The sequence below is a fragment of the Mustela lutreola genome, chromosome 6 (assembly GCF_030435805.1).
Source record: "Mustela lutreola isolate mMusLut2 chromosome 6, mMusLut2.pri, whole genome shotgun sequence".
NCBI lineage: Eukaryota > Metazoa > Chordata > Mammalia > Carnivora > Mustelidae > Mustela > Mustela lutreola.
Genome location: NC_081295.1, coordinates 149,459,690 through 149,482,243, shown reverse-complemented (window position 1 = coordinate 149,482,243; position 22,554 = coordinate 149,459,690). Strand labels below are relative to the sequence as shown.

The window sequence follows — 22,554 nt, the reverse complement described above, 5'->3', positions numbered from 1 at the left end:
ATTTTTACTATATACTCTTTTGTATATTCTGATTTTTTTTACACAATATGCTTTATTACTGCATATCCTGATTTATTTTACCATGGCCCTGGATTATCTTTAAAAAATAAATTTTAAATCTTATGAGGAAAAAAGGAAAAGACTTCTATGAAAAATAGCATCATTATAACTGATGTGAGGACATTTCCAGGACTATTATAAACTGAGTTGATAAATATATTCACATCTATAAAATGATTCTGTAACTGGGAATGTTTTGAAACATGAAAAACCATGATAAATAATGTAAGCTTATAATCATTCTTCCCATCATTGGGTTGATTCTCTGTTGACTTTTCACTATTCTTGGAGACTTGCATTGGAGTTTCTATAAACCCACTAAAGAACTAAAAAAAAAATTTTTTTTTAAATTTGAGCATATGGATACTTGACCATATCATTAGCAAGGAGAGAAATGAGTGGGTCAGAACCAAGTCTTATGCTAGCCTGTTCTCCCTATCCTGCTCCCAATTTCTTTATCTATACAATGGGAAAGGGGAAAGCCCATAGAAAGACAGTTACCCACTTACAATGTCAGCATGACCTGGATGATATTTCAGGTGTAGTACAGATGAGAATTTACTTTATCAAAATGACTGCCCACTTACGATAGAATTGAGTACAACACTCAGAAGTTACACTTGTCAGGGCAGTTTTCTGCCTGAGGTCATACTTTTCCATTTCGGCCAATATGGGACCCAGAATATTCCCTGGAGTGGTCAAAGTGTCTGTTCAGACTAGGTACCCAATAACACTAAGAGTTTCAGTAAGACAACAGAAAGAGACATTGAAATCTACACTCTGAAATGAGACCCGCTTGCACACACTGACGTAAACCAATCATAGGAACTGCACATTTCCTAAATTCAATAGCCTGTTCCTCCTCACTTAGCCAATAGCCCCTCATTTTCCCCAATGGGGATACTTCCAGAATGTGCTGAACCTCTTCCGCTGGTCCCAACCTGGCTCTGGAATACCTTCAAGCATATCTTCCCCTGAGAGTTGTCCAGAAAGCTCAGGCTTTCTAGCCACAAAAGCTAAACAGTCATTTTAAATCAACAGTCTTCATCAATTGATTTCTCCAGGATGTTTTTCTCCCATCACTATGCTGCATAAAATGTGCAAAGTATGCAAAACGTTAACGACTGACTGCTTGGTGCTGCAGCTCTCACTCCCTTGTTTGCACCTGCTGTCCTGATGCTCACCCCCCACCCCCCGCACGGTGATCAGTATTCCGCAGGAGGCGACAACCAGAGGAAACACAGAAGCCCCTTGGGCTGGGAAACACAACTTCTTAATCTGACCTTCATTGAAGAATAGCACCACTGTCCTTAGATAACGTCCCGCTCAACAGGAGCAGGGTCTGGGAACGTCACTTGCGCGTATCACCTAGTATACAGGGCTACACTGGCATGCACCCCAGACTAAGCTGCTCCCCGAACCGCTTCAGGGGAGCCTGAGCGCTGATAGTCACATACATCCTGATCGCCATCTCTCTTTCTGAGCGTTCCTCCCTTCTCCGCCCGCTGGCCTTCCTCCCATCGGCTCAGTATACAACTAAACAACTGCTTGGGGTAGAACTAAAGCACCGATGTGATTTTAAGATCACCGGAACACCCAGCCCAAGCTCTTCCTCAACCCTGAAAACTCTGCAAAAGACACACTGCTCCACCCCACAAAGGAAAATTGCGAGTGCATCTTATTTAAGTCATCATTCTCCTATCACATCTGTGTATGAGGCAAACAAGTGACAGAATGCCTCCCCTCGGCCCACCAACATCCTCTGGAGGATCTCAGACAGACCTAAGCCCCATTGAAGCACAAAGTCCCCCGCACGGCTGAAGGAGGAGGGAAACCCAGCCCCTCTTCCTAAGGAAAGCAACCAATCAGAACAGTGGAACCAGCACAAGGGGCGTGGCCCCGCGGGAGGGGGAGGAGTTCCAGCGCAGAAGGAAACCGCCTCCGGCCACCACAGTGGTCCCAACAGTACAGAGCTGCAGGCGTTTACATAAACAGAACTGAGCAGTTTGCGGAAAATAATCAGCAGCTACAATGAGGGAGCGGCCAAACCGATGGACCCGTAGCTCTGAATAACTGCTGCATGCAGACAACCAGAGCAGAAACCTAGTCACAGCCCAGGGGAAGTGCAAACAAGCGCTTCCAGAGCAGAGGCTCTGCTCTCTCTCCAGAGCAGAGGCCATCGGCTGGACTGCAACATGATCAGGGCGGCAGGGTTTTCACACCCTACAGAAGGCCCTTAACGTTGGTTTGTTCCATAGATATAGGTATGGAAAATACAGTGCAATAATCCATCCATTTCCGATCAATATTTTCATAGGCTGTATTAAATAATCAGTCTTGCTTCAAGACTACAGCCAAGTCTCATCAGCTGCTGTGTTAGGTTCCCTTGACCTTTGTTGGCTTTCTGGACTGCCTGGCCATTCTCTCTGAACTTTGATTAAAGGAAGAGAAAGAGGCAGAACTTTGGGGATTAGATGAACACCTCTGCCCTTATTCCGCAAGGTCTTTTAGTTAAATTGTATTTTCCGGCTTAAAATAAGGTCTCCTGTGAACGTGCTTGTCATGATTTTCAAAAATAATATAGTTGGTTGTTAAGGAATAAAAAGCACAAGGCATGTATGTTTATTTCTCCGCTTTTCCCCTCCACTCAATGGCTATTACAGGGCAGTGATAGTCCCCCGGAAACAGGGGTTCTTTGAACTGTACCAGAAAATGCATTTTAAAACCTAAACAAGCGAGCTGCAGCCGTATCTCTGTTTGCCAACCTGAGTATTCTCTTCACTTAGGCCTGCTCGTTGCAACACACAAAGGATTACTCTGCAACCAGGGAGAATGGCTGATCCCATAATCTGGCACTAACACTTAGAAAGATTAATTACCCTATTAAAATCTTAGACATTACTAAGAAAATCTTTGTATAAACCTTTTCACTCACAACAAATGCAGCCTCCGTGGTGTCTTCGGTTTGTTATACAATATAGGTCCTCACCCTCCTACACTTGCTCACCGTCGTTCCCAGCATCTTCAGGAATATCCAGGTGCACACGTGCAAACACACACACATCAGCAAACATGCACCGAGCAACACACCATCGAAGCTGCTTCCTGATACAAAGGCATGAAGTGGGAATGTGGTTGGAACAGATAAAGTAAAAACTCCTCCTGTCTGTAAATTGGCCGCTCTGGAGATTAAGCGGGAGGAGAAATTTAAAAAAAAAAAAACACGGATTCAAAAGCTGCTGCTGTGTCAGAAACCAGAGGCACCTAAGAAGATTCGAGTTGTAATCTCCCCGCAAATTATATGCTCAATATGTGAAATGACGAGGAGGGTTGAATTCTTCATGCTTAGCATCAAAGTCTCCCTCTGGAGTCAAACACCGAGAATCAGTCTTTAGGGATGCCTCTGGTTTTTTGGGTGTTTGCGGGTTTTTTTCTTTCCGTAGTCTCGGTCAGCCAATCGTGGTTCCCTTTTTTCACCGGGGGAGCTTCCTTCCCAGAATTCTTATGACATTTGTAAGGAGAACCCACTGGTTTCAGGACAGAAACACAGGAAATGCAAGAGGAAGCAGAGGCCCAAGAAAATAGGTTATGTGTAGGCTGATCAGTTACAAAACTTCAGTGACAATGTCTTCAAACAACCCAGGTCAAATGTTACCCACAGAAAAATGCAGAAAAGCTGTCGACAGTACATTTGTTAGAAGTACAGCCTGTAGAGTCAAAGTCCCAGCTCCTGCACAGATGGGCTGTGTGAGGCCAGGAGATGTGCGTCATCAAACCAGCCTCGGTCTCAAATGCTGGGTCTATAACTTGGAAATGACAGTAATACCAGATGCCTGAGGGTATTGGGGGAGTAAGTTGTGGGGAAGAAGTTCACGGTGTGTCTGGCCCAACCCCTAACACATCACCAGTGCTCAGAAAGTGTTAGTTGTCCCTGTTCCCTGTCCCTGCAGAGTGATTTCAGAATAACTGAGCAGGCTGCGGTCTAAATGAGGACTTTAGGACTAACCCATCACTTGCCCCTTCAAGCTAGTAAGTAGATCAGGTTCTCAAGCAGGTATCATGGCTTTTCCTAAGCCAAGTTTTAACAGACTTTACAAGAACGCTAAATACTTGGTGGGGAGAGGGGAACTGTTCACAAAACTAACAGAAATAGAGGAGCTCCTGGGTGGCTCAGTCGGTTAAGCGTTTGCCTTCTGCTCAGGTCATGATCCCTGGGTCCTGCGATCGAACCCCACATGGGGCTCCCTGCTCAGTGGGGAGTGTGCTTCTCCCTCTCCCTCTGCCCCTCCCCCTGCTTGTACGCAGGTACTCTCTAATAAATAAATAAAATCTTAAAAAAAAAAAAAACTAGTAGAAGTAGAAGACCCAAAGACACATTCACTTCCCTGACTGCATCATACTCCCCTCCAAATTCTCGTTCACTTTATCTATATCCACTACTATTCTTTTTGGATAGAGTTTCACCAACTATCTCAAAGAATCACGAAGGAAAAAGACTTTCCCATTTTTTAAAATTGGAAATGAGAGGTATAAACGAATCGAATTTTTAGGAAAGCCTCGAACTCCTGCAGCAATACCAGCACTTCCCAGAGAAAAGAGCGCTTGGCATTTCCAAGTTAGTATGGAGAAAGTCGGTCTTTATAGACTTGCCCAAGAAAATGTGGAGCCATAGATAGTACAAATAAAACAAGCATGAGAATTTTCCTTGTAGTCAATGAAATTACAGTTGAAACTTCAGAACAAAAAGAACACTTCTGGTCTTAGCAACCAAGGCCTTCCTTCCACTCCCTGCCCTCACAAGGAGGCGTTGACACTCTGCTGGCACATTTGGTTCTTGATGTATCTGGAACTGGAGGCACAAAACCTGTCTCTCTGGGCCAGGTGAGAGCAGAAATTAGTGTTTTCTCCTATTACGTGATTAAAATGAGATCCAGTGAAGACAGTAGTCTGGATGTTCAAAATTCTTCCTTCCTTAGGTTGTCAAACAGTGACTTTCTCCTGTTCTACAATGCTTATTTCTCAAGTGTTGCCACCTACCAGTCATAGATAAAGAGAAACGGTCAGCTCAAACATTATGGTGACAGAATGCCTGAGATGTCCAGTATTAGAGTAAAAATGAAATCCCAGCCACATGAGGGTGAGAGGGGAACTTGGCACTCAAAATGAGCATCACTGGGGCGCCTGGGGTGGCTCAGTGGGTTAAGCCTCTGCCTTCGTCTCATGTCATGATCTCAGGATCCTGGGACTGAGCCCCGCATTGGGCTCTCTGCTTAGTGGGGAGCCTGGTTCCACCCCGCCTCTGCCTGCCTCTCTGCCTACTTGTAATCTCTCTCTCCATCAAATAAATAAATAAAATCTTTTTAAAATAAAAATGAGCATCATTCTCTTAAGGACATGCACATCCGCACTTCTCTGGAAAATATTTATACAAATAGTCTAGAATTTAAAAATAAAGGACACCTTGTCACCAATCCAGGCTTACCAAGGTGGTCAGCTTCTAATCAGACATGTCTGATTGTAACATCTACAGATAGCACATGTAGAAAGCAGAAAAGGTGGGCTTCTAATTACTCCCCATGTAGATCTGCTTTCACAGGTCAGAAACCAGCCCTGTCTTTAGGAAGCCTTCCAGTTGAAAGGCCTCAAAATTCTATCATAAAAAAAAAAAAAATTTTAAAAAATAAAGCTGGTTTTCAAGAAGAAGAAGAAAAAAATCATTAGTGTACTCCCACATCTTCAGGGTTATAAGGACAAAATGCCTGCACACAGCCTAGGACAGCTTCTGAAGAACATAAGAAGATAGGTAGAAAGCAACATGTCAGGTGCAGAGCACATACACCTAAAAAATGGTTAACAGGAAGAGCTCCTAAATCAGTGTAGTCTTGGGGAGTGAGCAGTTGGGATGGGACAGGGAAGGCTTCCCTGTTTCCCCAAAGTCTGCTTCACCATCAGCCTATGTATTTCTGCCATGGGCTCTATCCAGTCTAGATGCTGAACTAGATGGAAACGTGCAAGAAGACCATGGACTCAGTGTCCCCATGTGCTGCCAGTGCTCTCCCTGGGTTTCTAAGTCCAAGTGCTGAGCCCATCCAGGCACTGGAAGGCTTCCGCTAAAGGTCAGGCTACCATATTGGAAGACACAGTCTGTACAGCCAGAAAGGTCGAAATTCACACTTCTGGACCACCCCTTCCTTGCTGTTGACCCTAAATGAGTTATTTTAACTTTCACGGCCTTAAGTCCTTAACTATTAAATAAACACAATGCTTATTCCAAGGATTATGACAGACCACAGCAGTTAATTTTTAAAAGTGTTAACAATGCACGACAAGTAGGGGGCTCTTATATTCCTCATCCCTTATCTCCTTCTGCTTCCAGGGTTTCATGGATCGAAGGCAGCAAGGGAATAGACTCAGGTGTGAGCAGAGGCACAACTCCATCCTGCCAAGTCCCACACAAGTTCAGAACCATCTGACTCCCTTCTCTTGTCTTACTAGCCTGTGGCTCCAGCACCACCACCTCCACCACTGATGGTGATGCAGCTCACGCTCCTCACAGCCCACGGGTACCAAAATAATTCATCAGCCACTACAGCATGGCTCACTACTGTTCTGTCTCTCTGTGAGCTTAGACAACAAGAGGTCATCCTGAGAATCTTCATTCAGTCAGAATTCCTCCCTCCTCAAACGTAAAAGCTCAGCAAACGTAACCACACAGACCAATAGTAATCACCAGGACAGCACTGTTACAAGACAGCAACGACAAACCTTTGTAAGTCCTTATTGCGACATTACCTAATTTTTTTTTTTAATCACAGCTTGGAAAAGCTGGGTCCATATTTTATGAATCCAGAAACTCACAGCAACAACTGACAATGAACTCAGATCCTAGCAACTACCTGACATGAATTATTTTGTTCAACCTCATGACAACTCAGAGTTAGGAACTATCATCAGGCCCATTTTACTCATACAAAAGATAAAACTGGAAGTTCTAGGCAGCTAATGAACTTGCCCAAGATTAAAGAAGTGTTAATAAGGACACCTTGAAGAGAATGGTGTTCATTTTGGGGGGCCTTGATGCCGGGGTCCCTTCTCCCCCTCCTGTCACTGGGATTTTACTTTTATGCTAGTATTGGATGACTCAGGAGCACCTATAACTGTTCCCATAAGGTCTGCACTCAGTTTGTTTCGCTGAGACTGGTGCCCACACAGAAACTGGTAGAGCAGATATTCGAACCATGACATCTTCACGAGACAGCTTAGCCAGCATGCTGGATCAGATTCCTCTTGATAAACTGAGGTCTCATAACTGAGATTCACCTTTTCAACAAATATCTATTGGTCATACACCATGTGGCCAGTAACTGCTTTAACACTGGCAATGACACAGAACTGTTTTCATGAAGCTTACTTTCAATTTGGATTAAAAAAATATAAAAAGACAAATATATAGTAAATATCCTGTAGTGATAAATGCTATGAAGAAAAATAAAGTAGAGCAAGGGGTTATAGAGAAAAATCACTAGATATCTAGGGTAGGCAGGTGATCACTTCATTCAATCCTTTGCGGGGGGTTATTTTTTAGATTTTTATTTATTTACTTGAGAGGGAAAGAGAGAGAGAGCACATGTATAGGCAGGGGGAGCAGCAGTCAGAGAGAGAAGCAGGCTCCCCACTGAGCAAGGAGCCCAATCCAGAGCTCTAACCCAGGACCCTGGAATCATGACCTGAGCCAAAGGCAGATGCCCAGCCTACTGAGCCACCCAGGTGCCACTCAGTCCTGTGTCTTCAGGTAGGACTAGATTCTTATCCCCATCCTATACACTGGCTAATGAGTTGAAAAGTCAACTGACTTGCCCAACATCCCAAAGCTTGCAAGAAATGAAGTATAAACTAAAAGCCAAATTTTCTACTTCCCACTGCCTCTTTTTAGTTGCCATTTCTAGTTTGTCTAATACTTCAATGTGTAATTATACTTCCGTATGTGTATTTTTAAACACAGATCATCTCTATGTACTCATTTTTCCTTGCTGGTCCCAATAAAATGAGATCATCTAATTAAAAAACAGAGTAGACAAGGAAAAAAATGTATCTAAAAAAAGAAAGCCCTCTGAACTCTTAAGAAACTGAATGGTCCAACCTGAGCTCTCTCACCCTGACTTTTAAATACTTTGATTAAAAGCTGATAGGCTGTGTTCCTTTACAATACTCATAGATTTGGCTCTCACAAGTAGAAATATCCTGGATTCAATGTTTTAATTACTAAGGGAAAATAAGAGTCCCCAAATCATGACTAACAGCATTGACATAATTTCCAATCCTGCTCTTTTATTTGTTTGGGCAATAAACAAATGAAATTTTAGTGATAAATTGATTGCTCTGTCCTGGGTTGTTAGACCGTGGACATGCTAATGGGCTGACTTGCAATTATGGGGTTTTGACGTGACAAATATTAATCAGTTTAAACTCTCCGAAGACTTTTTCGAAAACATGACTGGGTAGGGAAAGATAAACCCCATTCTTGTAACTGATTAAATGTCTTTATGGTTATTTTCTTCCCAAGCCCATTTTTTTTTTTTAATATTGGCAGAAGAACAGATAATTGACAGCTGCAAATCTCAACCACAAATTATATTACTCCAAACAAGCAGGGAAATACTAAACCTGTGAACTCATAAAAATCCAAACTTTGGACTGAGCTTTTCCTGGGCTGGGCATTTGGTGAGCCAAAAATTCAATCGATCAGTCTGCAAGTGTTAACTATTGACTATCTGGTTCTATAAACACGCACACATAAAACAAATGTCAATCAGAGTGACCCTGCCTCTGATTCTGCTCTCTGTAGCCCAGCATGCCTATTTCTGGGGATTCTTGGAAGACTTACATTTTCCCTTGATATCTTTGGTTCCAGCTCTCTCCTGAGATTTTCCCTCTTCCTGTGATCCTTCCCTTCTCTTTATGTCAACCCACTCACAGAATATAGACCCTTCTTGATTTTTCCAAAAAGACGACCCATATGTGGCCATTGGATGTCTCTGACTTTACTGAAAATTCAAGGTGATGCTGGCAAAAGCGATGGGATGGTCACTTGCAATGCAGCGCAGATCAGCAGAAGACAGACTTCCGCTCTTCTTCAAGGTCTATAGCTATCCATCATCACTCCGCCAGCAGTGTGGAACTTCCCCAGCCTTCTATTAAGACTCTCACCATTGCTAGCACCCCTTCCATCCACGTTTAACTTGCAGGATCCTCCTCTCTACTCTCTACTTCACTGGTCCCACACTCCCAATGTCCTATTCAGTTCTCATTCAGTCATTTAGCAAAGACTTCTCTCACACATACCATCTGGGCTATGAAAGGCTTGCTTTCCCCAACCAAAACAATCAACCCAGACACAAAGTCAAGCAATGGAAACTTCCCATAAAGGAAATTCTGTGGTCAGCTCTTAAAGCAAGATATTTCTTTTCTCCTCTACACATGTGATCCAGGTAATATTATCTATTTTCTCAAAAGAGGGAAGAATGAGCATTACCTTCCTTTCCACCTACTTTCTACCTACAGTCAGAGCCCATGATAGTTTCAGTGACTCTTTCTTATTCCCCAGCAGTTTCCAATGCTAATTAGTGTTGCCACCTCACCTGCTGTGGTATTTATATCTCAGTATGAACACACTACCAAGATGAAGTAAAGGAGGCCTAGAAACCTCATTTGTTAAGCTGTACGGCCCCAGCTGGCAGGCCTCCAATTTGTGGCCGATTATGTGCCTGCAAAAGGCACTGGAAGTCAAAATATTTTAAGACAGATTTTTTTTTTTTTATCTTTAGAAAATATTTCATAATAATGGTATACTCCTGATCAGGAGCCTGATGCCCAAACTGTATCCAGCTATCATCAGTCAACCCTTTGATCGATGTAAAGATGACACATATCCAGTGTTATCGAAATGTAAAATATTTTGATGATTTCTCATTATGAAAAGATTTTTCTGATTATATAGTGTATGTTTATTATAGAAAAATTACCTGCAAACTCACCACCAACAGATAAAATAAAATGTAAACAGTGGTTATTTCCTATAAGTTTATTTTCTCCATATTTTTACAAATATGAGTCCCCTCAGTACATAATTTTGTGTTCTGGTCTTGGCACTTATTATATATTGAGAGTTTTCCCATTTGCAAACATAATGAGTAAAGCCTATATATTAATCCACATATATATACACTAATTTACATAACTTCAACTATTATTCAGCACTTAGATTTTATAAATAGCAAATTAACACCATATTAAATCAACTGTTTGATCAACTCTGATTAAAATGTGTGTATACACATTAAAAATGTGTACAAAGCCAATTAGAGTACAAAGGGCAATGTAGTAAGTAATCAGCTAACTTTTCCAATTTTTTTACTGCAGTTAACTATGCATAACAGAAAATTTACCATTTTAACCATTTTTTAAAAATATTTTATTTATTTGGCAGACAGAGATCACAAACAGGCAGAGAGGCAGACGGGGGTATGGGGGGAAGCAGGCTCTCCACCAGGCAGGGAGCCCCATGTGGGACTCGATCCCAGGACCCCAAGACCTGAGCTGAAGGCAGAGGCTCAACCCACTGAGCTACCCAGGTACCCCCATCTTAACCATTTTTAAGTGTACATTCCGGTACTATTAAATACATTCATATTGCTGGACAATGGTCATCCCCATCTATCTTCATAACTCTCTTCATCTTGTAAAAACTGAAACTCCATACCCATTAATCACTTCCCCCTCATCCCTCCCCATCTCCACCCCAGAAGCCACAATTTTACTTTCTAACTTTGACTACTCTAAATATAAGTGGAATCATATAGCATTTGCCCTCTAGTGACTGGCTTATTTCACTTAACATACTGCCCTCAAGGTTTACCTCTGTGTAAAGGTCAGAATTTCCTTCCTTGTTAAGGCCGAATAACATTCCCTTGTATGTGCTGCATCTGCTGATCGATCCATCCATCGGTGGCCTCTGGGCTGCTTCCATGTTTAATTATTATGAACACTGCTGCTATGAACACAGGTCTACAAATACATCTTCAATGTTCTGCTTTCAATTCTGAAGGGTATATATCCAGAAATGGAATTGTGGAATCATTTGGTAATCTTAGTTTTAATTTTCTGAGGAGCCATTTTCTTGTTTACCCCAGAAGCTGCACCATTTTACATTCCCACCAACAACGCACAAGGGCTCCAATTTCTCTATATCCTAGCCACTGCTTATTTTCCATTTTGTTGTTGTTTTTAGCAGCCAACCTAATGAATGTGAGGCAGTACCTCATTACCTCATTGTAGTCTTAGTTTGTATTTCCCTAATGATCAGTGAAGATGAGCATCTTTTTATGCGCCTATTGACTGTTTGTATAACTTCTTGGAGAAATGTCTGTTCAAATCTTTTGCCCATTTTTAAATTGAGAGTTTTTGTTGTTATGTTTTAAGAATTCTTTAAATATTCTGGACATTAATCCTTTGTCAGATACAGGATTTGCATATATTTTCTCCCATTCCATGGACTGTTTTTGTATGGTCCACATTGTATTTTTGATGCACAAATTTTTTTAATTTTCATAAAGTCCAATTTATTTGGTTTTCGTTTCCTCTGATGTCATCTCCAAAAGATCATTGCCAAATGAAATGTCAAAGCTTTTATTCTATTTTCTTCTAAGAGTTTTATAGTTTACATTTTGATCTTTGATTCATTTAATTTTTGTATATGGTGTTAGGTGAGGATCCAATTGCATTCTTTTGCATAAATTACAAAACTTTTTATGTTACTTATTTAGCCTAGATGAGAAACAGTTTTGAAATTACAGAGAACTAAGCCAGCCTAGAAATGAAGCTGGAAAACAGGGAGATATCTACTTCTACCTTCATCCACAACCCCATGACCTCATACTAAAACCAGAGAGAACAAAGGTGGGAGTGGGAGATTCTAAGAACCAGCAGAAGAAAGATAGCATATTTTCCAGTGGTGTAGGTCAACCAAGCAGCCTGGTTTTCAGCCACCCACCCCCAAAGTGCCATAAATGATTCCATGTGTGAACATATAGTAACTCATTCATGACACATTGATGCTAGCCATATATATGATGTCATTTACTCTACAAATTAGTCTTTGCCTCCAAATCCATGATTCTAATTATGTTTCCAAAACTATACTCATTAGCATGCCAACACATTGTATTCTTGTCTTTCTGAGATTTTCTGTTTAAATTCTCATTTAAGGGAAAAACCAGCTACCTCACAGCTTAACATATCCCAGTTTGACCACACCTGATGTGCCTAGCATAGCACCATTCTGATGACTCTGGGACAGTGAAAGCTAGGACACAGAGGGCATGTTATGGTGGCGACAGTATCTCAAAATGGTAGTTCTACCCTTTTCCAAATCCCAGTTCTGCCTGTCAACATCCTAAATTCTCTCTTGTGGCTATTAGAGGAGTGTCAAAGACCACTGAAACACTCTTGGGGCGGTGAAAACAAAACTTAAGTCCTATTTTCCTCCAAATGCTTTCAAAGGATCAGCTAATAGTGAAATTGTAATCTTTCATGTCAATGTGCAAGAAACACTCGTCAGAGAGAATGGTCATTAGAATCACATTTCAGTCTCATAAACCAAACTAAAAGGATTTGGGGGAAATCAAGAGAGGAGCCCAAGGAACAAAAGTTTGTGCCCCAACAGCCAAGTTTATTTTATAGTGGCTCTTAATACAAAGAACTAGGATGTAAACATCTCAACCTCCCTACTTCAGCATTCACAACACTGTCCTTCCATCTTGTGGAGCAACTGAAAAGGAGCCATCATCTCCAGATGAACCCTGAAAAGACTGAAGAAGAGTGACCAGCCTCGCACAGGGGAACCCAAAGATACAACATAACAGGGAATTCTATGATTGTGTAATGCTCTTGAGACACAGCCAATGAAATGAATGCTTTGCAGAATAAAGGGGGATAATGAAGTGGGTAAAAAGCCATTAAAATCTCGGGACTCAATGAAACTTCTCCTCCAGTGAGCCACGTCAAATGTCAACATGGCACTAGCTCCTGGAAAACCACCTTGCCATGTCTCCTGAGGGGAATAAAATCAGTCAACAAATCCATTATGCCTTATCTTCTTCCAGAAATTTCCTTAGTATTAAAAGCCAGAAAGCACTGTAAAAGACTTGCAGAGGATACCTGCACTTCATCAGAAATCCCTATAAATGGCCACTCTTGGTATTTTCCTAAGATCCAAGCCACAGATGGACAAACCAAAGCCGGATGTATACCCTTCTCCATAGCTGCCTCCCTCCTCACCCATACTCATGCCCACCCCCCTCATTTATTTCCAGATTTCCCTGCAAACCAACCAACCCCCAGCTGATTCTCATGCTTCAGTGGAAAGTCAGCATCAATGTTATGATTTGTGTTATGATCCAAGAGACTACTGACCCTGATAACCTGGGAATTTCTCCAAAGGTTGGGTGAGGAGATCTCTCACATGAAGCATAAGGGCTAAGGAAGGGAGAAATAGCTTTACTTTTCTTTAATTACTCAAATCAAAGAGATCTAACCAATATCCCTAAATAATAAATATCATAATCCTTTTCTTTGATTTGGGGATAATTTCACAGATGTCTCTGGCTTTTTTTTGTTTTTTGTTTTTTGTTTTTAAATCTAGGTTCATTTCCCAGCCTGACTCTCTCTCTCTCTGAACATTCACCATATTTTGAATTCCTCCTAGGGCCTCCTTCAAAGAGAACTGTCCTAAAGACCTAACTGGCAGCCAGAGGACCCGGAGCCAAACCTGCGGACTGGAGCTGGTGCACCCCGTGGAGATGAGGCAGAAGGGGGTTGGCCCCCTTTCTTGGTGGCAGCTGGTTCCACCTTAGCAGGCAGCTGGCCACAGCCTTCTGTTTACAACCAGGGGAAAAAAAAAAAAAAAGATTCTGTGATTCCGATATCATCTGCAGCATCAACCAGCTCTATCTCCCTCTCCTTCCGGCCCACGCTGCTCCTGTCATGGTGATTATGGAGACAGCAGTTGTGCAGTAATTAGGATCCTCCTGGGCCAGCCAATCTCAATGAGAGCCAGATGCCAGCTGCTCCATCGCCAGAAACATCTCCTTGGCATCCCTCCCTCCTCGGCACTCTTCTGCCTTCCAGATCCTATCTGTGCCCCTGGCCATGAGAATCACTAAGTCAGGCTGGGACCAAATGGATGACGTCTCTTCTAACCCAAAGCCAAGGTTATTTATTTCTCCAGCTCGCTGGGAGCAGCCCCAGCTCAAGACCAAGTGGAAAGGGGTTGGATAGTCGGTCGTTGTCAGTATCCCCATTGTTGCTGTGGGTTTTAGGGCTCATCCAAGCTGTGTTTGCTCCAAAATCTCCACCTCTTGACTCTACTGCTTATACACTGTCATAGGCCCTTCTGGGCCAACAGATAACTTCAAGGCCCACATTTCACCCAGCAATGATCCTGAGGTCTTTTCAACTCCGGGACCTATGAAATTCAGGATCTAGGGACACTATTCCCAGGACAATCTCCCGTGGGACAGCACTCTGTGGCAATGCCCAGAATTGAATTATTTCCTTCTTCTATATTTCTGATTTCCATTTCTCTGCTCTTCTCTTTCTACCATCTTCAACTAACAGTAGGGCAGAGATGCTGAAAATGCTCCTCTGTCAGTTTCCTAATGAGCACAGGAGGACTCCCCTGATACCGTGGGACACTGTCCCTCTTTGATGCTCTGATTCCAAGAGCCAGAAAAGAAATGCAGTGACAAAACCTGATTATTTTAAGAGAAACCACTGGGAAGCCCTCACTGATCTAACCATGTTGCTCAAGACCCCAGAAGTCCGTTTTCCTACTACTCCACTTCCATTTTCTACTCTCCTTATAGTCAAACAAGAATGTCACATTTCTATATTACTAAGGACAATGGGTATTTTTAAACCCCATTCCCCTCCCTATGACTCAGAATAAGCACAATGTGAAAAACGGCTTCTCTACTCCTTGGAGCCAACTCACCCAACCCAGTGACGACTTCACTGCAGGAAGAAAGTCAGACTTGATGGAAGGAAGTACAGTGGTACCAGTGAGGTCTGTGCAGCCTGCAAATACTGGGGGGGGGGGGGGGGGGGGAAGAATGGGATTTTCAAAGGCCCCCAGCCTTTTCTCCAGATTGTAAAGTGCCTAAGGCACCACTTTAATCCCTGATAGATGCAAACGAGTCTTGGAAAAGCATAGAAACAGGAAAAGACCATAAAGAAAGAGCTTGATTGTATTCAAGAAATGGCTATTCTAATAGCTCTCTGCCTGCAGGCTCTGCTGTCCTGTCCCTCTCTCAGAGAGGAAATGACCAGCCCTTTCCGCTGTGCTGAGCTGAGTGAGCAGCCCACAGGCATCTACAAATCAGAACAGACTGGTCATGGGATCCCAGCAGAGCAGACAAAGGGTCACCCAGCAAGGAGATGTCACAAGCAGCACCTGGCTCCAAGCCTGGGTTAATAGGCTCATGGTTCATCGGCAGTACTGGTGATGAAACCCGGGAAGTCACCACATCCAGACAAGAGAGACACACGCAGCCAGCTTCTATGTCACCTCATGATCCAGCAGCCAGGGCACACATGAGCTCTGTCCTTGGATGAGGGAGGTTCAAGAACTCATTCAGTCTGACTCCTACAAGAGAAACTCTATCCCAGCTGACAGTGATGCCCTTCCATGCGTCTGCATGGCTAAGAGAGAGCAGAACAGGAACTACAAGAGGCATTTTCATAGCAAGGGTGCACAACCCTTACACCAACTACTAGGACACTGGAAAAATGTTGGTCCCTGTAGCTTTCTGCAGAACAGAAGAAGGAAATAATTCAACTCAGGCATGATTTTAAAAAACAAAAACAAAAACAAAAAATCTAGAAACAAAGTGTAAAGACTCAGGCTAAGACTAGGCATCCATGACTTGAAGACCGTATTGATTCCTAAATGGGAGTATTCTGCCCATGATACCTGTAATATTAGAACCAAATTAATAAACCAATGGTGACTTTGCTACTATTTCGAGAACCTCCTCAAACGATCATCATCACAATTTCCTTTTGTGCCCAGTTATGAAATAACCCTTCACTGCCCCCACGGGCACCATCCCTGCCACCGCACCACAGGAGGCCACCTGCCTCCCCTGAAGGTGGAGGTACGCAGGCTGATTGCCCCCGTGCGTCTACATGTGCGTCTACACGTGCTGCACACGTGCCGCAAATAAGGCGACAGCCTTTTTCGAGTCACCAGATACCCTGGTCTTACAGACTGGATCCTGAACAGAGCGCATCCTCCTGGAGTCACCTGCAACAAAAACAGACTGACTTTGGCACTGACTCTTCACTTGGAGGAGAGGTAAGCACCAGGCACGCCGTTCCCTTCCCTCCCTTTTGTCCCTCGTCCCTTTGTTCTCTCGCCTTCTAGCTTGCTCCTTCTACGGCACTAGGTTAATAGACGATTATTGTCATGAAAGCAAACCTGCTCCAAGCTTCAGAAATCTTGCAAGAAATTGTTACTGTGATTCAATCTTTCAAACTTCACCGTGTTAATAATCCCTTTAGACTGCTAAAGCGCTTACTGGAACCAGCACTGGAATTAATTGAATTTGTAGTCTCACCAAACAGAAACGGCAACTCTATTATTAGTATTAATTATGGTAGGTTTTGATATTTTCCCATTTTTTATGTTAAAGGGACAGTGTCAAATTAAACACAAAGCAGCCTCAGCTTTACCTTTCGGTGCTCAACTCCTAGTGCTGGGACTTGACTGAAAGCAGGATACAAACCATGTATTTGACACCCACATCTTCGTTATTAATGGGTCCAAATTAGGAACAACAAAGTCTTCTCATTCCATAGTTTATTTTTAGGCATTTTTTTGTTTCCTATTAGAATTACGCTCTTTATGGAAGGGCTGCTTTTTGTGTCCTAGGTTCATTTTTTATTAGGAATATTTTCCAACTGAACTTCCTTTCCAGAGTCTAAGTTTTTACATAGTTTGGCTTCAGAATCTGGTAGAAAGATCAACTTATAAATGGTAAGGACAGCCTGCCCTGATATTTCTGCTACAAGTCATAACAGAACGGACTCAGCGCCAAGAGACCTAAGTTCTCCTCCTGGCTCACCAGCAACCACCTGTGTGATTTCCCAGCATCAGTTTTTCCCTTCATTAAAAAAAAAAAAAAAAGACTATAGCAAAAAAAAAATGGTTTCGAGTATTACTACCCTCTCTAAACTTTTTCTGTCCTTACTTTTTATGATTATAATTACATGACATTATGAAAGACTAAATACCCCTCACTAAATACCCCAATATGTATGTGAATCATACATACTTCTTTTCAATTAATTGTACTCCTTGCTATTGCTTTATGGGGATGAGAAAGGCTTTTTTCCACAATTGCCTGTTGTCTAGCACATGTCTGATTAAGTTTTTGCCTTCAGCGGTGTGTGGCGTGTGCACACAAATTGGCTTGGGTGTGTGCGTCTTTGTATGAATGTTGGAGAAGGTGGTCACGTGAGAAGGAAGCGACTAAGGTTTCTGGGCATTTTGTTTAACCACAACAGGCCTGAGTTCCAGCAGATTAAAAAACACTATTGAGGAGGTACCGTTATCTGCTTTGAGAATCAAAACTATGTCCCATTCTCTATGGGGCTCCCTGATGGTAAAAAATCATGTAAACATGCCAGTCGTGTCCATGGTTTCAATCAGGGGTTCTTCAGGGAGCATTTGCTGGGGGATGAATCGTGGCAGTGGGTGCCGTATCAAAATCATAGTTCTTTACCCTTAAGAAGTTAATATTTCAGGGGCACCTGGGTGGCTCAGTGGGTTGAGCCTCTGCCTTCAGCTCAGGTCATGATTCCAGAGTCCTGGGATCGAGCCCTGCGCCGGGCTCTTTGCTCAGTGGGGAGCCTGCTTCCTTCTCCCTCTCTGCCTACTTTTGATCTCTCTCCCTCTGTCAAATAAATAAATAAAATCTTAAAAAAAAAAAAGAAGAAGAAGTTAATATTCCAACTGAGGAAATACAGGATCATAGAATGTTAGGGTTGGAAGACTTCTAAATTTCTTCCAGTTCAATCTCAAACCCCTGAAACTGCGGTAAATATCCAATTCTTTAACTCGAGTGAAATGATCTCGCAGTAGGAGATCCTGACATACTGCATGAGGCAGGGATGATTTAAAAAAAAAAAGGGGGGGGAGGCACCTGGGTGGCTCAGTGGGTTAAGCCGCTGCCTTCGGCTCAGGTCATGATCTCAGGGTCCTGGAATCGAGTCCCGCATTGGGCTCTCGGCTCAGCAGGGAGCCTGCTTCCTCCTCCCTCTCTCTCTCTGCCTGCCTCTCTGCCTACTTGTGATCTCTCTCTCTCTGTCAAATAAATAAATAAAATCTTTAAAAAAAAAAAAAAAAAGCCATTGATTCCTTTCCTCTATTGTTCAACCTGCTCTACTGCGCTTAGATTTGTAAAAATAAGAAAATAATATCCACCCCATAACTCCACTGAGCATCAAAGATGGGGCTGATACGCACTGATGAAACACATTCCTCCACGCTTCCACTCCCCCAAGAAGCCGAAGAAAATCAGCTCCTCCGATAGACTGACTTGTGGTGAAGGCCAGGGTGCCCGTGGATTGGAGAATCCGGCCCCTTGGCTGAGTAATTCCACGTAGTTGCCCTCCCTCTAGTGGTCAAAGTTGAGATGGCAGCTCTGTGTTTCAGTGTCCAGAAGAATCTGGACAGAAGGAGGAATAGGGGTTACCCAACCCCCAAAGTTTTGACTGTCTGTTTCAGAACCTCAGGACTAAGTTACAGAGCACGCTGCCTTACAAAGACTTCTTCTTAATTAGAACATCTTGCTTGTTTATAATGATCATGGCACTTACAAAAGACCATATGTCTTTGAGACGCTGCTTGGCAAGACTTTTCCAATGTTTACCAAATCTATTTTGTATCCCATGCTAATAATAGTCCAGTGGGTCCCCAGGCAGAGCGGTGGAGACTGAGGACTTCTTGTTTCTCTTATTACTCAGTATTCCGCCTTCAGAATGTGAAAGACCTCTTAGTTCCTGTGAAAAGACTAAAACAAGAGCTCAAAGTTTCCCAAATGCTGTTATTTTGGGAAACGTTTATTTCAAGGGCTAAATTGTAATCTTTTGACAAATCAACATTGAGCAATGCTCTGTTACTTCCTTATACACACACTTTAAACTATTTCTTTTAAATGACACTTTCAAATGAGTGGCAAATCACTTCGCTAGAGTATCCATAATGTAATTCTATCCTCTAGAGCCACTGCATGTAATTCAAGAAAGAGGGTGAAACTGATCCCCAGTGCTGGTCATCAGTGGTTCAAAGTCACTAGACTATCCCCACTAGAACACTTGAACCACACTGTGTGACTGAAAATAGGGATGGAGAGGTTGAGCCTATGTTATGTGTCACCAACATAACAGCAGCAACAACAAATGGTTTGATTTACTTTGTTGACATCACAATAAATAACATGCCCAGTTTGGGTTTGTTTTTTTTTTTTTCACTCCTCAGGTCTGTTTTGGGTCATCCAGAAGACTCCGCTCCTGTCGTTCACTGAGGAACAAAGTTATATGGCAAATTAATTCAGCGATCTGAGCATTACGTGGCATCCGAGATCTGCGTAATTCACGTGAGCCTTTGAAAGTTCATCAAACACTGGCTGTGTGTGGAATGCACTTGATACTGCAGTTTTCTTCCTTCGGTTAAGTTGCTGTCAACATACAATGGGGTGGTTACGAATTTTTCTTAAGGCCGATGGATAGCTCCACAGCTCTGGGGGCATAATCCTTCACTGCCACATAATTTATGTCCTTGGAATGACTATCACCAGGGCCTTCCCCCCACTTGAGAAATAGTGGCAATAGAACCACCATTTGTAAAGAGCTTTGAAACAGCTCCTCGAGATAAAAAGTGGTCAGTGAAAATAACCGTGCAGTGCTGAGCATGGGTCAACCAGTGTTCCGAATGCCTCTTCTCTGACAACACACTTGTTCCACACAATAGTCAGACACCAGAACTACCACTGACATCTCCATCAACGGAAATGTGCATTTTGTCAAGGTATCTCTAAGTTTTCTAAGCACATTATCTCACTAACAGTGACAATATTCTTGTGACATTACTAAATACTTCATTTTGGATTTTCTTTATAGCACCAACACTGTATTCCTTTAAGACCTAAACAGTGTCACATTTTTTAAATATCCATTGAGGTCTGAAGGGCACAGTCCATGCTTGAAGCCTCTGGATTTGCTTTTCACAAACAACTTTGTTACATGCAGTGGGCAGATTCTCTGAACAGAATTTCTTTTCGTCTAAATTTACTACCGAAGTTTTATTAAGCTATAAGAAGCATTTGTGACATAAAGATCCCTTATTTCCCAAAGAGGAAAGCAGAATTTCATTGGAAGTTTGTGAAACAACAATTAAATTTAACTCTGAGGCTGTGGAACTATTTCCATCAGCTATAAAATTACTCTGGAATTAGTGAGCGCTGAGGGCAAAGAAGTCAGAGAAAGACCTTCTCTGATGTGAATTCTTCGGAGACCCAAAAAAAGTTACAATATACATGCTGGTTCCAAGAAATTTAACAAGAGTTAACAGTGTTGGTGAGTCAGCACCTAAGGGGCAGAGCTGTAACTCTAGGAAATTTGAATTGAAGCCAGACACACAGAGGGGTGATCGATGTCTCAGGTTTCAGAGAACACCAAGACAATCTTTCCCGAGACACAAAATACTTTGCATAAACTAGCAGACCACACACGCGACGAGGTCATTATTTTCAAACCAGTTTACCAAAACTTCAACCTCTCTTTCCCCCAAAGCACAGACATGCACCTACAAATACCCCCGTGCTTCTTTCCCCTTAGGCTCTGGATGGTTTACAGATCCTGTCTTGGGAAGAGGTAGAAATCGGGTTGCACTATATGTTGGCTGTGTCTATGTAACTTCAAAATCCAGTTGAAAAATAAGAAAAAAAATATATTCTAGTGAACAGATCACTTTATCCCAAGGTGTAATGATGTCTCCCTGAAATAAGGCCCTTTGAGCAACTTCTCTAATGAGGGCTCCTGGTTGGAAACCATCAAGGAAGCCCAGTGCAGCCTCCTGCAATGCTTATAGCTCAGGAATGCTGGGGAATATCCCCAAATCTTGATCAGAGTAACACAGAGCAGTGTGTGGCAATCACCATGAGGCGGCATGGGATAGCCATGGGGTTTCAGAGAAGGGTAATGTGTTTCCAGTTACAGGAATCCAGAAGGATCGCATGGAGAGGGTGAACTGACCAATGAAGAACGGTTAGAAATCTAAATGGCTAGTGCCGGGAGAGCCTGGAGGTAGAGTTAGCCTTGTAAGCAAAGGCAGAGAGAGGAGAAGGCTCAGGGCAGGGACAGGAAAAAACAGTCATGCTTGAAAGAGGGAAGTGGGACCGGAGGATGGAAAAATCATTCTAAATATTTCCACCCATTTTTATGGTGTTCTGTAGCCAGAGCTGAAAACTCCTTAGAGCCAAGTCACAGAGAAAGGCCAGGTCCAGAAAGGAATGACGTGCCACAGAAGGTCAAATCATTTGGGGACCCAGAGGCAGAACAAAGAAAAAGGAACCTTTCCAAATAAGTTAAATTAAAGTTCTGGGGAGGTTAATACAAACAAGGCAATTAGGACAAATGCTGCCTGAGAGCTGGTCTCTGTCTCTTGAGACAGGGCAGGAAGACACAGCTAATGATACCGAGCTGAACTCCGAAGAACTGGATGCGGGCATTTTAAATGGGGAACCTTTGACTCCGGAACTGTCTCTAAGTGACTGCGACTTTACTGGTCTTTGGGGCACAAGGTCAAGACCCAGTTTTTCTGTCTAGTCCTCTACGATTATAATGGGGATGCTTGTTATTTAGTAATGCCGTAGATTAAGTTTGAATGAACAGACCCCGTGGCCGGAAAGGTAACGAGCGTACCCTCCACTCAGCAAAGAAACACGACACTGGAATGAGGGGTTCACTCCTTTCCCAGAAAAAAAAAAAAAAAAAAGTTTCTCACTTGTTTTCACTTGACTTTTAAATGACTTAATCACAAGAAGCGGGGGAAGGGGTGCAAAGAGGTCTAGATGCATTGTGTGAGCGCAGTGAGAAATTTTGGAAAATTAAGAGGATCTTTGGCTAAGTTTTAGTCCCAGTTCCAGCTCTTTTTTCCTGAAAAAAAATAGTACTTTCTGCAAACAGAAGTGTATAGGGCACCTGGGTGGCTCAGTGGGTTAAGCCTCTGCCTTCGGCTCAGGTCATGATCTCAGGGTCCTGGGATCGAGTCCCGCACTGGGCTCTCTGCTCTCTCTCTCTCTCTCTCTGCCTCCCTCTCTGCCTACTTGTGATCTCTGTCAAAAAAATAAATTAAATATTTAAAAAGAAAAAAAA

General features: G+C 42.7%; 1 long non-coding RNA gene across 1 annotated transcript in view; it reads right to left on the bottom strand.

The window, feature by feature from the left end:
* The window catches only part of LOC131834791 (uncharacterized), a 45,337-nt gene extending 41,792 nt beyond the window's left edge, over positions 1–3,545 (bottom strand). Inside the window, exon 1 of the long non-coding RNA XR_009354942.1 lies at positions 2,996–3,545. This is a non-coding gene — a long non-coding RNA (uncharacterized LOC131834791). The remainder of the gene's footprint in view (positions 1–2,995) is intronic.
* Positions 3,546–22,554: the final 19,009 nt, after the last annotated feature.